The sequence below is a fragment of the Lithobates pipiens genome, unplaced genomic scaffold (assembly GCF_037356315.1).
Source record: "Lithobates pipiens isolate NorthernLeopardFrog02 unplaced genomic scaffold, aLitPip1_a1.2 Scaffold_16, whole genome shotgun sequence".
Taxonomy (NCBI): domain Eukaryota; kingdom Metazoa; phylum Chordata; class Amphibia; order Anura; family Ranidae; genus Lithobates; species Lithobates pipiens.
The window spans coordinates 629,697,996-629,714,431 of NW_027507748.1; positions in this window are offsets into that span (position 1 = coordinate 629,697,996).

Here is a 16,436-nt window from a genome sequence, read left to right on the forward strand (position 1 = left end):
GTGCGTGCGCAGGCATGTGAGCGGCCGCGTGTGCGCGGCCGTGTTGGTGCCAAACAGGCTATTTAAACCTGTCTATTACTGACGGTCTCCGCTGTCTGCTCTACAGCGTTGTACACCTGTGAATCTGATCCATAGTATTCATCTCTGATTTGACCCGGCCTGCCTGTGACCCACCTGTTATCTGCCTGCACCGACCCCGGCTTGTTGTGACAATTCTCCTGTCTGTTCCTTTGTGCCTCGCTTCCAGTCTGATACCTGACCCGGCCTGTTTGACAATCCATCTGCTAAGGTGATCCTGCTTTACTGAACTGTTTTCATCTGCTGTAAGTTACCTGCTAAAGCTTAACCACTACAATACAGGGCACTTTCACCCCCTTCCTTCCCAGCCCAATTTTCAGCTTTCATCGCTCTAGTGCTTTCAGTGACAATTGCGCGGTCATGCTACACTGTACCCAAATGAAATTGTTATCATTTTGTTCGCACAAATAGAGCTTTATTTTGGTGTTATTTATTCACGACTCCGTTTTTTATTTTTTGCGATATAAGCGCAAAAATAGCGGAAATTTGGAAAAAAAACAATATTTTATTTTTTCTATTTGAAAAGAAATCCAATAAAATCAAATTTTGTCATAAATTTAAGCCAAAATGTATTCTGCTACATGTTTTTGGTAAAAAAATTTCCGTTAAGTGTATAATAATTGCTTTGTGTGATCAGGGACATATGTACGCAAATGATCATGTACATATGTGTGCAGGTGATCACGTACATATGTGTGCAGATAATCATTGGGACATGTGATTTTAGTGGGACATATGTGGGGGACATGTTTTTATTATTAGGGACATGTGTTTTTATTATTTGGGGACATGTATGTTTTGGGGACATGTGTGTTTTGGGAACATACAGTGGTGTGAAAAAGTGTTTGCCCCCTTCCTCATTTCCTGTTCCTTTGCATGTTTGTCACACTTAAGTGTTTCGGAAAATCAAACCAATTTAAACAATAGTCAAGGACAACACAAGTAAACACAAAATGCAATTTGTAAATGAAGGTGTTTATTATTAAAGGTGAAAAAAAATCCAAACCATCATGGCCCTGTGTGAAAAAGTGATTGCCCCCCTTGTTAAAACATACTATAACTGTGGTTGTCCACACCTGAGTTCAATTTCTCTAGCCACACCCAGGCCTGATTATTGCCACACCTGTTCACAATCAAGGCATCACTTAAATAGGAGCTGCTTGACACAGTAAGGTCCACCAGAAGATCCTTAAAAGCTACACATCATGCCGAGACCCAAAGAAATTCAGGAACAATTGAGAAAGAAAGTAATTGAGATCTATCAGTCTGGAAAGGGTTATAAAGCCATTTCCAAAGCTTTGGGAATCCAGCGAACCACAGTGAGAGCCATTATCCACAAATGGCGAAGACATGGAACAGTGGTGAACCTTCCCAAGAGTGGCCGGCCGCCCCAAATTACCCCAAGAGCGCAGCGACGACTCATCCAAGAGGTCACAAAAGACCCCACAACAATGTCCAAGGAACTGCAGGCCTCACTTGCCTCAGTTAAGGTCAGCATTCATGCCTCCACCATCAGGAAAAGACTGGGCAAAAATGGCCTGCATGGCAGAGTTCCAAGGAGAAAACCACTGCTGAGCAAAAAGAACATCAAAGCTCGTCTCAATTTCTCCACAACACATCTTGATGATCCCCAAGACTTTTGGGACAACATTCTGTGGACCGATGAGACAAAAGTGGAACTCTTTGGAAGGTGTGTGTCCAAGTATATCTGGCGTAGAAGGAACACTGCATTTCATAAAAAGAACATTATACCAACAGTAAAATATGGTGGTGGTAGTGTGATGGTCTGGGGCTGTTTTGCTGCTTCAGGACCTGGAAGACTTGCCGTGATAAAAGGAACTATGAATTCTGCTGTCTACCAAGAGATCCTGAAGGAGAATGTCCGACCATCTGTTCGTGTACTCAAGCTGAAACGAACTTGGGTTCTGCAGCAGGACAATGATCCTAAACACACCAGCAAGTCCACCACCGAATGGCTGAAGAAAAACAAAATGAAGACTTTGGAGTGGCCTAGCCAAAGTCCTGACCTTAATCCTATTGAGATGTTGTGGTATGACCTTAAAAAGGCCGTTCATGCTCGAAAACCCTCTAATGTAACTGAATTAGGACAATTCTGCAAAGATGAGTGGGCCAAAATTCCTCCAGGACGCTGTAAAAGCCTCATTGCACGTTATTGCAAACGCTTGGTTGCAGTTGTTGCTGCTAAGGGTGGCCCAACCAGTTATTAGGTTTAGGGGGCAATCACTTTTTCACACAGGGCCATGATGGTTTGGATTTTTTTTCACCTTTAATAATAAACACCTTCATTTACAAATTGCATTTTGTGTTTACTTGTGTTGTCCTTGACTATTGTTTAAATTGGTTTGATGTTCCGAAACACTTAAGTGTGACAAACATGCAAAGGAACAGGAAATGAGGAAGGGGGCAAACACTTTTTCACACCACTGTATGTGGGGACTGTGTTTGTACTGTGTGGTGTGTTGTGTGTTGACACTAGACTGATGATCAGTGAGTAAAAAGCTGTAAAAAGCAGCCCATACTCACTGATCATCAGCCGGCTGCAGCGTTCTGCTCTCCTCTCCTCAGCGATGACTTCCGTGTGAGGAGAGGAGAGCCGATTGCCTAGCAACCGGCTGTTTGTTTACATCACATGACAGCCGTGATTGGACACGGCCGTCATGTGATCAGGAGGGCCAATCACAGAGCCCTCCTGCCGATCTGAGATGTGCCGTGTCCGAGTGACACAAGCACATTGGGATCGCGCCGCTGCGCGGGCACGCGCACGCGCGATCCCGCTACTTCTGAAGGATGTTCCTGAACGTCCGATCAGGAGTAGACGGCTCCCACCCGGCCGTATATATGCATTGGCCGGGTGGGAAGTGGTTAACCAGTTTACTGAACTGATCCATCTGCTGTGGTTACCTGCTTTACTGAACTGATCCATCTGCTGTAGTTACCTGCTAAAGCTTAACCAGTTTACTGAACTGATCCATCTGCTGCTAAAGCTTATCAAGTTTACTGAACTGATCCATCTGCTGTGGTTACTTGCTTTTCTGAACTATTCCACCTGCTGTTGTGATCCAGTCTGCTGTGTTGATTCTGTCCGCCCAGCTGCTCCAGTCTGAAAAGCGGAATCCCCACCTATTCATCCCTTCTCAACTGTTGATCCTGCCAGGCACCTGTACCCCTCCTTACTCCTGTGTTCCCTGTTACCTTACCAGGAAACAGGTAGTGGGAGTCGTAAGGGAGGCCTCTCTCAGCAATTCGGACTCAATACCAAAAGGTACGTGACACCCATCTGCCATTTTCTCTCCACCTTCTATCCCATAGGGCTGTCTCCCTGGGCTCAGCTCTAGGCTGAACTTAGCCAATTTAGCGAGGTATACTGGATCCCCTGAACATTTTTGGAGGGGGGTACCATTCAGTACCATTAGCAAATTGAGAAAATAGGCAATTGAACATAAAACTTGTGTAGCGGCGGCTCCTGAAGAGCATGTGCTATGTGTTTTTCAAAGTTAAAGTTATGCCTAAACTGCAGTTTGGTTTGGGTACAATTGTCTAAATTTAGACTTCGGCATCAGCCTGACTGGACTGTGAGATGTTCAGCCTGGCCACAGGGGGAACTGTCTCTTCTGGCAGGCATGGAACTATGGTCTGGTAAGGTGCTTAAGTTACTCTCTCTCGGAGCCCGACCAGTGGGAGTGGCGCTCTCGCTGTGCTTCCTGGGAGAGGGTATTTAAGATGCGGACGTCACGTAGTTCAGCGTTCTGGTCCAGAATGATGTACTGACTTCATGGTCCTGGTCTTCCTGACCAGCCCCCAGGAAGGCTATGGCCTGGGATGCGGATCCACCCGATTTTGATGTCTCGGGGTTGGCTAGCCTGAGGCAAGGAAACGAAAGGAGGATTCTGGGGTGGTTGGGTACCATCTCCGGTTTGGAAGAGACCCAGTGACTTCAAGCATTCCAGAGGAGGACACTTCAGAAGAAGGGCACGTACGGTTTGGTTTCTTAGTAAGAGCCCGGAAGGGCTAAAGTACCCAAGAGAATCCGGTCTCGTGGATATCGCCAAGCTGGCTGAAAGATCCAGGTATCTTCAAGTTTAGTTTCCCTACGTGCTCTACAACAACGTCTCTAGCAGAGACATTATCTTGTATGTTCTACAACGTCTGTGGCAGAGACTTGTTCCTGAGTAAGCACCTTGTTGGCTGCTAGGCCTTCTGAGAGAAGGACTGTCCAACTTGAGTGAACATCCAGTTGCGAATGGCTATTCTCTGGATGTAGTCAAAGTAAACAAGTTCTTCAATATTTTGACTTTGACACTTATGCCACGTACACACGATTGGACTATTTGGCGGACTTAGTCCGGTGGACAAACCGCCAAACTTTACAGCGGAGGTCCGCCGGACTTTCCGAATGAGCGGACCTGCCCACGCACGACCAGACTTTTCTCTCGAGTTACTGGGCCATTTACCATGGGACACCCCTAGATGTGAAATGAGGAGAACAGAAGGTAACGGTAAGCCCAAATCTAACCAGCAGCTCCTTTGGTGGTAGTGCTACACTTGCATATATGTATCGTATTCCGTTTTTGTCTAGGAGGCAAGACTGGTTTGTGCAGACATGGCCTCACTGCATGGGAAAAAAGTTGCACAGAATTCAGTTTTAAAAACAATCTGTCAATGTCACACTGCAGCTTATATAGTACATTTGGCGCCAATATCAGCCTATATCTTCTTTCACGGGATCCTTCTTACAGGAAATTACTGACAGAAGAAGAGAGCAGATTGACAGAGATGACTCATCACCATGCTGCTGCCGTGCCTTCAATGTCCACGCAAAGGCAGAGCTTAGAGAGGCTACCAAATTGGACCACTTAACTGCAGAATAAAAAAGTCTGATCATAAGGCTGGTTGCATGATCAAACCATGTATATAAGACAGTATGAACAAAGATGCTAATCCTTTTCCTGCTAAAAGAGTTCCATTATATGTGTAACCACTCTAGCCTAAGCAGGAATGTCTATATATAGTTAGTTGCTAGGGTATAACCACCCTAAGCCTGACTGATAATTCAGCATTCTTGAGTCTCTCCAAAACTCTGGTTATGGTTTGCTTCAGCCTACTCCCGGGGGGTATCCTTTGCAATAGTGTGGGAAGCTTCAATGATCAGTGTCATGAATATTTCTTTCTCCTTAGCCAACCATAAGACAATTTATTGTCAGTGGTGTAAACTGGGAGAGGGAATAAATATTCAGGAGTGACCTTGGAGAGTCAGTCTTCCCCAGGCCTCCTACCTGTCTGAGGACCACGGGTGGCTGTTTGATCATCTTAGGCCTGCTGCCTAAAGAGGGTGGCAGTGGGACTGGACAGGGGTCTGGGATTAGATAAACCATCCAGCACTTAGTAGCCAGAGGCTAAATTCACAGAATGCTTGACTGGCTTAAAGGTCCCCTATCTGTAAGTCTGTAAGTACTTTTTGTTTCTTTTCTGGAGTCTACCACATTCATTGGTGACCTCCTTTCTCAGGATTTTGAATTAGAGCTAATAAACTCATTGTTTGCTCTGAAAAGTGACTGGTGTCATCCTGGACACATATACTCTATTACTGCCAAGAATCTCATCCTGAGGTGAAATGCTAGCCTACCCTGCCTGTGAGGTTCCCCAGATGCCTTCTGGGGTACTACATATGTATTTTAACTGTATAGTCAGCTGTTTGCCTGGATTCAGCGTTAAAGTAGAATTCCAAGCAAACATCCAAATGCATAATTCATATATATGGGTTGCTTGAACCGCCAAAGAATTTGTACTTCTATTTAGGTGGTCTTTTGACTTGCATAGCACTACCTTCTAGTATAGGCAGCATAGTGACACTGTTTCAGTGTTGCAGCTTCATGTGTTACTTGGCTGTTTATTGAAAAGGAATCACCAATATGATGAAGTGTCAAAAAACAGAAAATCTGAATTATTAATCTTTTGTCAGCTAAAACAGTTCACATATATTCAGCTGCATATTTAGCTGCCTGCCTGAAGTTCAGCTGTAACATTATTCTTCTATCCTTGGCAATGATTTATATGCATTTTATGTATTTTATGTACAGTATCTGCTACAAGAATGGCCAAAGACATTACACATGGTATTAAAAACTGGATCACAGTGAATTGTGGAAGAACCTGTGGCGGCTGATGTGTTTTTCTTTTGGGGTGTGGCAAAAAAACACCCCCTCCCCCCGGGCAGCAGCACTACTACCACCCCTCTCCATGACCAGAGGTACAGCACTACCACCCTCCCATTCTGGCACTTAACTGATCTATGTGGCGGGCTGTGGTGTCCTCCAGCACGGTGGTGCAGGCAGTGGCTCTGGTGTCTGCTCCTCCAGTGGCTTCCTCCACCATGTGTCTCCTCTCTCTTCCGCCTAAGCACTAGGCATCCAATAGGATCACCTGATGCTTTGGCCAATTGGGAACCAGGTTTAATGTCCTGCCTCCTGATTGGCGGGAGGAACTTTAGTGTGAAAATTCATTCACTATTGCCAAACAACTGGGTGGGCTCAGAGTGCAATGCTCTGTGCTCCGATCCCACCCTTTTTTGAAGCCTATTAGAGCCTCTGGCTCTAATCAAGTGCTTCAAAAAAACACCCACCCCACATTGGAATCCTCAGTCTAGTGCCCTGATATGCAGCTCAGGGGGCTGGACGCATGGATAGGGGAGGCAGCCGTGCACTGTCTATGGACAGGCCGCCACTGGGAAGAACACTAGTGTAATGTCACTGAGACATTTCTAAATCATTCTATTCTATACAGTATATTCATTATTATCCCCACGAAAAACAATAAATTCAAGTACATAAATACACAATAAAGAAGTTTCTTTACCATAACTGCATATCTGTCCCACACAGTTGTATTTTTTCTTCCTTGAAACATTCAAAGAACACTTTTATTGTTTACTTAAAGAAGAACCCCATGGCAATATTGCTTTATAAGATTCTGCTGGGATAGGAATAGTTAAACCTGAAGTGCTGCCTGTTCTTTACAATTTACAGTTGAATAGTATAACTATCACTATGCTTCCAGTCCTGTTAAATGTCACTTGTAGAAGGCTTTATACATATGCACCACCTAACAGGTTCGGGGCACCACCCCAGGCATGTTTTTTAAAGGAACTTTGCATTTTAAATGGTTTTCTTTAAGCATTCTTAATTGCTGCTCCCTGCCAAATTGAATTGTGTTTTGCTTTAGTATATGTTTCCGAGGTCTGTCCCCAACCCCTTGCCTATTGGCTTGGAGCATGGCCATTAATGTTTTTTAACATTTGCCTTTCAATTATTTCAATAGAGTTCATATCCAGCGCCTGAACTTATGTAATGTTTGGAGAATTTGCCCTGAACCAAACCCAGGTACTTCCAACTGATGGATTAAAGTGGTTCTGAAGGCAGAGAGTTTTTTATTTATCTTAATGCATTCTCTGGATTAAAGTGATATTAAAGTCTATTTAAAAATAAAAATAAATAACAAACATGTTATACTTACCTGTTCTGTGCAGCAGTTTCCCTCGCTGCCTCCTCTGGCCCCTCCCTCCTGCCAAGTGCCCCCAGAGCAAGCAGCTTGCAATGGAGCACTCAAGCAGGCTTGCTCCCGAGCTGCGGATCTGTATGTCCATTCAAATAGAGCCACAACTCGGCCCCACCCCTCTCTCTCCTGATTGGCTCAGTGGCTGTGATGGACAGCAATGGCTCAGCCAATGAGGAGGCAGAGTCCCCAGAGAGCTGAGGCATTCACGCCCATTGCTGGATCGAGATGGGGCTCATGTAAGTATTGGGGGGGCTTGGGGGATGCTGCACAGAGAAGGTTTTTTTTACCTTCGTGCATAGAATTCATGAAGGTAAAAAACCTTGAGCCTTTAAAATCACTTTAAGGTAAAAAACATTCTGCATGCAGCCCCCCTCCTCCCTTATAGTTATTTGAGCCTGATCATGATCCAGTGATGTGCACAAGAGTAGAGGCTCTCTCAGCTCTCTCCTTCCTCATTGGCTCAGAGACAGAAGTGGGAGCTATTAGCTCCTGCTTCTGTCACTAGCAACCAGTGAGGAAGGAGCAAAGGGTGGCCCAAAGCAATGATCTGTATGTCTATGGACACATAGAGCCAGCTCAAAAGCGAGCACACACAAGTGCACCATAACAAGCAGCTTGCTATGGGAGCACCAGGTGGGATGGAAGAACCGGGAGCGCTGGCAGCAAACCCAAGAAGAGGAGGATTGGCACTGCTCTGTGCAAAACCATTGATAAAAGGAGATAAGTATGACATGTTTGTTATTTAAATAAAAAAAAAATTACAATCACTCACAAAGACTGGAATAAAGAAACAAGCAATATTCAAAGTGCACCAGCCCATAGTAAACTCTTTCACTAACTGTATTATAGTAAACTGATGTTTGGTATTATTCGTTACTTCACTTTGCATACCTTTATTTCTTTTTGCCTCTTAAATACTGGTATACCATGTGTACTAACTGTATAGGAGTAGTGTGCTCACTTTTAGCAGGTTTTAGCAAGGTTTGCCAGAGACAAGTCAGTGCCTTCTGAGAAAGACTAGCAGTAAGACATTTGGCTGTCATTGAACTGGCCTTGCCTCTGAAGTCCCCAGTAAATAATGTCAATGTGTGTGATTCCAGCAGACCCCACCTAATGTCAGAATGTGATATTAGAAGCAAGTGCTTGCAGTAAAAATGCGGATAGCTCTGATTTAGCATCAGAAAGTTTCTACATACCTCCTGAACTTCCACCAAACACAGTCCTCTTCTGTTCTGATGTAAAATGTACCCACAACTTTCCTTAAAGTGGTTGTATAGTCATTTTTTTACTTTTACCTACAGGAAAGCCTATAATAAGGCTTACCTGTAGGTAACAAAATATCTCCTAAACCTGTACGGTTTAGAAGATATTCCCCTCGGTATGCGCCGCTGATTGCAGCGGCGCATGCGCACAAGGGGATTGTCGGCTATAAGCCCGGCAGTCGCCGGACCCGGTAGGGATGAAATCTCGGCTCTGGCCACTCACAGCGCCGGAGCCATGATACCCGGAAGAAACGCAGAGGGAACATGTCAGCTCCCTCGACGTGGATCAGGCCAGATGTCGGGGCCTCATTCTTTTTTTTTTGTAAATAGTTTTTATTGAAAGATTTTCACGAAACTTTACAGTACAATGCAGGAATAGTCTCAAATATTTCTCCCATGCTGTCACAACATTACATAGCATAGTACAATCAGGTGGTGGGGGAGAGGGAAAAAGCAATCTGATGGACATACTGTAGAACAAAAAGAAACAAAACATTAAACAAACAACAAAGAACTCGAAATGGTTGGTCTGTCATATACCCAGAGGAGGAAGCCTATATGCATGATAGCAGTAATGTAAGTCACAGAAAGGTTAGTACATTATAACAAGAAGAGCCGAACACCAGGGTGTGGGTTCACGGCAGGGGAGTACACTTATACCATGCGTTCCAAATTTTCCATTTGTTATCAAACTGAATTTTTTTCCCCATCCTGAGGGCCAAGACCAGCTCATAGGAATAATGTAGGGAGGTAGTCGACCATACCTCAGAAACACTGGGGGCCTGGTCATTCTTCCAAAATCTGGCTATCAGAGACCTAGCCACCAGGAGGATATGGGAAACAACAATTCTGAAATCAGGTGGATATCTATCAATACCTAAGTTAAGAATTGCCAAGCCTGGTTCAGGGGTGGATAGGAAACCTGTAATATCGGAAATAGCTCTGAAAATAGCGTTCCAAAAGCTTCGAAGATGCTTACAGGACCAGAACATATGCAGTAAATTACCAACCTCCCCACAGTTCCTCCAGCACAAGGGGGAGGACTCCGCCAGGCCAAATTTGGAGATCCTAAAGGGAGTGAGGTACCAGCGTAAGGCAATTTTCTGGGCAAGTTCCCAGTGTCCAACACACCTGGAGGCCTTATAATTAGCCTTGAGTGCCTGACACCATTGTGCCTCAGAAAAGGCGCGGCCTAAGTCCTCCTCCCAGCGCAGGAAGGGACGAGATTTGTTAAAAACACATTTCTGCTGTAAAAAGTTGTAGAATAGGGATATACCTTTAGGTAAGGGGGGATCAGCAGCAAGAAAGCGCCAAAGAGAGTCGGCCACCGGAACATTGGTGACTCCACCACCCCGAAACAAATGGGCTATTTGGTAATATTTATAAATGTCAGTAGGTTTTAAGTGGAATTGCATCCTCAGAGATTGGTACGGGACCATGGAAGGTCCCTGGAAAAGATCTTGCAATGACAGCAGCCCTTTCTTGACCCAGTCTCTGATGGAGAAGTTGGGAATTAGGAATTCTAAGGATAGTAGAGGAATGGGCAGGGGGACCAATTTACAGGACGAGGGTGTGGACCTAAGAAGATCTCGCCAGGCTTGCAGGGAAGCGCAAACTGTGAGAGGGAGGGACTGTAGAGGCCAGGGTTTAATTGAATCGATGAGGAGAAGTTTTAGATCTTGAGTGGGGGTAAGGGCTCGTTCAAGGCAGCACCATTTCGGCTCGCTGGCCGAGTTAAACCAATGGGAGAGCTGTGCCAGCCTGGATGCAAGATAGTAGTCCTTGAGATCCACTAGTCCCATACCCCCAGCCAACCGGTGCTTCAGTAAAAGTGATCTTGAACATCTAGGTTTTTTAGAGCTCCAGATGAATTTATTCATCAAGAGAGTGAGATCAAGGAGGTGCTTCCTAGAGGGGGGGACGGGCAATGCTCTAAATATGTACAAAATTTGGGGGAGTAATAGCATCTTGAAGGAGGCCAGTCTTCCCGACCAAGAAAGTTCAAACTTAGCTAGCTTGTTGGCCTCTGTCGTGAGTTTGTCAATAAGAGGAGGGAAGTTAGCCTCCGCTAGTCGGCTCGCAGATTTGCTTAGGTTTATGCCCAAGTACGGGATGGTGGAGTCACTCCATTTATATGGAAATGTGGTCATCAGTCTTGCTCGTAGGGAGGAACCGAGGCCTGTATCTAATATTACTGACTTAGAGAAATTCACCTTATAGTAGGAGATTGAGCTAAACTCGTGGAGTATCTGATGAGCCTGTGGTAGGGAGGAGGTTGGGGAGGTCAAAAAAAGAATGATATCATCCGCGAAGAGGTTGATTTTGTGAGGGCCCTCCTGCGTAGATATGCCTGTGATTAGAGGGTGGGATCGGATTTTTTCTGCAAGCGGTTCAATAAGAAGATTAAAAATTGTAGGGGATAGTGGGCAGCCTTGCCTAGTGCCATTGGAAATGGCGAAGGGCGATGATAACATATTGGAGGTGAAGACCTGTGCTGAAGGGGCCGAGTATAGGGCAAGGATGGCTGATAGGAACGGTCCACTGAAGCCAAACTTCCGAAGGACCTCGTCCATGTATCCCCAATGGATCCGGTCAAACGCCTTCTCCGCGTCCAAGGAGAGGAGCAGAGAAGGCGTTCGACGGGCCTCTGCAAATTGAAGAACTCCCAGGACACGTCTAGTGGCGTCTGAGGCTTGCCTGCCGGGAGTAAATCCCGACTGATCCCTGTGGATCAGCTGGGGGATTAGGGGGAGGAGTCTTTGGGCAAGAATTTTAGCGTAGATTTTGACGTCGGTGTTTAGAAGGGATATGGGCCTAAAGTTGGAGGGGGTGTTAGGTTCTTTACCTGGCTTGGGAATCGTAACCACATAGGCTCTAAGCATCTCCTGGGGAAAGGAGGCAGATGAAAACGCTTCAGCGTAAATTTCCGAAAGCACCGGGGACAGAAGGTCTGCAAATGAATGAAAATAATCATTAGTCAGGCCATCTGGTCCCGGAGATTTGCCCAGAGGTAGGGATTGGATGCATTTTATAATTTCCGCAGGTGAAATCGGTATGTTTAGGGGTGCCAATTGTTCTTCCGTAAGGGAGGGTAGATTGATAGAGGAAAGGAAGGATTGTATACTTTCTATCGTGGGCTGGGGCGTCTCGGAATCAAGCTTCAAGTTGTACAGAGAGGAATAATAAGCAGCGAAGGCGTCCGCAATCTCTTGCGGGTTAATCCTTTTCTGTTTATCCAAGGGGTGGTAAACATAGGGGATCTTAGCTTTAATTCTAACAGCCCTTACTCTATTGGCAAGGTATTTGCCAGCCCGGTTACTAGAGGAGTAGTGTGACAACTTCAATGCATGTACATATTTATCATACCTGGCCAGTAAAAGGCGGCGGAGTTCAACACGGAGCTGAGTAAGTCTGTGAGCCGTGTCGGAGTCCGGCGCCAACTTGTTGGAGGATTCCAAAGACCGAATGTCCGCCAGAACGTCATTCAGCCTTTGGGTTCTAGCCTTTTTATCCCTGGATGAGATTTGGAGCATTATGCCCCGCATAAAGGCCTTGTGGGCACACCAGAGGGTAGCGGGACTCTGCACAGAGTGAGCATTCAGTTTAAAAAATTCCGTCAGATTTTTGGAAATAGCAGCAACATGCGAGGGATTTTGAAAGAGTTGAGAATTCGCCCTCCAAACATAGGCGGAGCGCGGGGTGTGTTCCTCCACCACCTCAATAGAAACAGGAGCATGGTCCGACCAAGAAATATCGTGGATGGTGGAGGAAGACACCGCCTGCAACAGCAACCTGTCTACTAGGATCAGATCTATCCTAGAGTAGGTGTTGTGTCTCACAGAGTGAAATGTGAAATCCCTTTCACTCGCATGTTGACATCTCCATGCATCAAAAACATCTTCAGCAGCAAGTAGAGGTTGGAGTCTCGGCAAAGGCCGACTCGCCCTGGACGTGGTGTCCAGGGCGTAGTCGACCGTTACGTTGAAGTCCCCACAAACCACTAGAGACCCCTTACGGCATTTGTTAACCTTACGAAAAAGTCTGTTCAGAAACCTTAGCTGGTGTACATTGGGGGCATACAAATTAACTATGGTGTAAGGCCTATTGTTCAGTAGAGCTAATAATATCAAATACCTCCCATCAGGGTCCATAATAGTGTCAGTGAGGGAGAAAGCTACCGAGTCCCTGATAGCAAATTCTTCTCAGAGGCAGAGGCCAGGAAAATGTGCGGGTAGTTCTTGTGCAGGAAGTATGGATTGGCTTTGTCAAGAAAGTGGGTCTCCTGAACACAAAGAACATCTGCATCCAACTTCTGAGCTTCCTTCCACAGGGAATTCTGCTTGACTGGATGGTTGAGGCCGTGGACATTAAAAGAGACGAAATTAAGCGGCATTGGAGGTAGCAATTAGGTGCAGATGAAAGGGGAGGCAACCAGGGACACAATGGGACCTCAGGGCTCCCAGCGAGACAGGCTTCCAAGGGTAGGCTAAATATGGCACACGTGGATTAGGGCTAGGCGATGCAAAGCCACTCGAGCAATGACAGACCGAGGTAGGGCTGCAACAGTGCAGTGGATAAAAACAATAAAACAGGAACCAAAAAAACAGAACAGAGGTCAGTAAAAAAGGGAATCTCTGGTGAGATCCGAAGGCACTATAAATGCCCATTAACTTGGGGGGTAAAGGAGAAAAAAGAGCGCTGGACGACCTCCAGCGACCGGGAAAGCAAAATCAAATAGTAGGTTGCAGCAAAGTTCTCAGGGGCTTCTTGCTTTGGTTTTCTTCCGGCGTCTCCTCTGAACCACCTGCCAGTCTTCCTGATTTTCCAGCCGGCTGGGAGGAGACGATGCCGACGGCCCCACCGGCTCCTCAGGGATGATGTCGAGGGAACGTAGTAGATCCAGCCCTTCTTGCAGTGTAGAGACCACAGAGGATTTACCTTCATGGGTAATAAGAAGCTTCAGAGGATATCCCCAGCGGTATGGAATTCCATGGTTCCGCAGAGCTTTAGTGACAGGAAGAAGAGCTTTGCGTCTCTGAAGGGTGAACTGGGAGAGATCAGCGAACAGCTGCAGGTGGGAGAATCTCTCTGGGAGCCGGGTCTCCTTCCTGAACGCTGAGAGCAGTTGCTCCTTGGCATGGAAAAAATGAATCCGCAGGAGAACATCCCGCGGAATATTGTCAGGCAGGTGGGATGGCTTAGGCAGTCTATGGATACGATCAATAAGCACATCCTGATCCGACAAATCGGGCAGCAGGGTTCTCATGAGATCCTGGACTTATTGGGCCAACTGGGCAGGGAGGACAGTTTCAGGGACCCCTCTGACTTTTATGTTATTGCGCCTGGACCTGTCTTCCAGGTCCGCCATCTTGGATTTGAGCCAAGCAATGTCTTCAGACTGATCATTGTGCGCGTCAACCAGAGTGTTATGGGCAACCGCAAAGTCCCCCATTTTTTGCTCCACATGATCTAATCTGCCTCCCAAAACACCCACTTCGGCTTTAAAGTTGCTGACACATTGCATAAAGTCTTTATGAAGTGAGGCACGCAGAGAAACTAACATGTCCTTCATGGTGGATTCAGAGACAGGCTGGTTAGTGGCAGGGAACTCAGCTATGTATCCATGTAGTTCTCTGGTGTCAGCAGAGGAGTTTTGTTCAGCGCTCACCTGCAATGCTTCTTCTGAGAGCCTTGGTCTGGACTTCGCTGGGCTGCTGCTGATCTGTGTGGACGTCCCTGGCGATCCCCTTGCTTGTGCGGCCAAGGGCGTCGGGCTCCCCGAAGAGGCCGACGAACGACCCGGGGAGGAGCGCGTGCTGCCGCCGGCGCCATCTTGGCCAGATTCGCGGGCCGCGGGCGGAAAGAAATCCGGCAGTTTCTTGGGCTGCCCGGACCCTCTCCGCTTTGTCTGCATCTCCGGAGGGTGAGGAGGCTTTCCGGAGTATGGTAACGTATGTTCGCCGGCTCAGGGAGTCCACAGTGAGGATCAAATCCCGTCGCTGGAGCGGAGCTCTTCTCCTATGCTGCCATCCACCAGCGCGCGGTGGCCACGCCCTCGGGGCCTCATTCTAAGGTAAGTATTTCATAATGAGCTAGTATGCAGTGCATACTAGCTCATTATGCCTTTTCCTTTGCAGGTGGTAAAAAAAAAAAAAAACATTAGCGGGTATACAACCGCTTTAAGACAAATATGAAAAATACCTTTAAATGTACAGAGGTGCTACCACCTTTTATCACAATGTCCTAGACAGTTCTGAAGAAGGAGCTTTTTTTGGTTTCATATAAATACTGAAGTGGAGGGAACAGAGATGAAATCTGGGTTGAAATCAGTTTTATGGTGCATTGTTTCTACTGGCCTCTGTGGATCCAACAATACTTGTGTTCTGTTGTGATACAATAACATACATTGAGTTAAAGTGATTGTAAAGTTTTGATTAAAAAAAAGAAATAAATATCAAACATGTCATACTTATCTCCACTGTGCAGATCGTTTTGCACAGAGTGGCCCCGAACATCCTCTTCCTGTGTCCCTCGGTGGCTCTCGTGGCTCCTCCAAACATCAGATAACCCCCTAGGAGAAGCGCTCTACTGCGGGTTTTCCTTGCGGGCACGCTCCCGAGTCCATCAATGTTTGATCCGGCCCCACCTCCCCGGCGTCCACGTCATTGGATTTGATTGACAGCAGCGGGAGCCAATGGCTGCACTTTAATAAATCTATCCAATCAAGAGCAGAGAACACCGGGCAGAGGGGCAGTGCGCCCCGCCGGGTGAAGTTCCAGAGCTCACGTAAGTAAAGCAGGGGGGGCTGAGGGGCTGGCCACATAGGATGCATTAAGGTGAAAAAACACAAGGGTTTACAACCTCTTTAAGGAAGCATTAGAAGGGTGGTCTTTTGACTTGCATACCACTACCTTCCAGTATAGGCAGCATAGTGACACTGTTTCAGTGTTGCAGCTTCCTGTGTTACACTGATAAAAATGATTCTGTTGGCTTGTAATTTTACCATACAAATTGTATAATTTTCAACAAATAAATAAATGTTAATTAATTTACTTTGATATTTTAAGTACCGTATTTAATTTTCATTAGTTCTTAAAACACACCTTTTACATTTACAAAAATAATGTATAATATTGAGTAATCTAGACAAAACTTTTAAGTATTGTACTTTTAATGTACATTTCCATATTCTAATTGAGTTACATTTACTTTAAAAAAATGATCTTTTCATTTGACTGAAATTGCGAAAGCAGATGTTTGCCAAAGGTGCAACCGCACGAGTTTTGATGCTGTAATTTTAAAGAGTTTGATGTCTTTTGGAACGTTGAAAACCAGCACGAGGCAGTTCTCATATGCTTGAGGCCCATCAGGACAAAAGAGCGCTACCAGTGACAAGAATTTTTCCCAAGTCACTACAAAGCCATGCAATGGGATTGAATGATAAGAGTGAACATTGAACAAATTATCATTCACATGCTTTAAATGTTGCTTAACCACTTACCGCCTGCCCTTTTGTGGATTTAC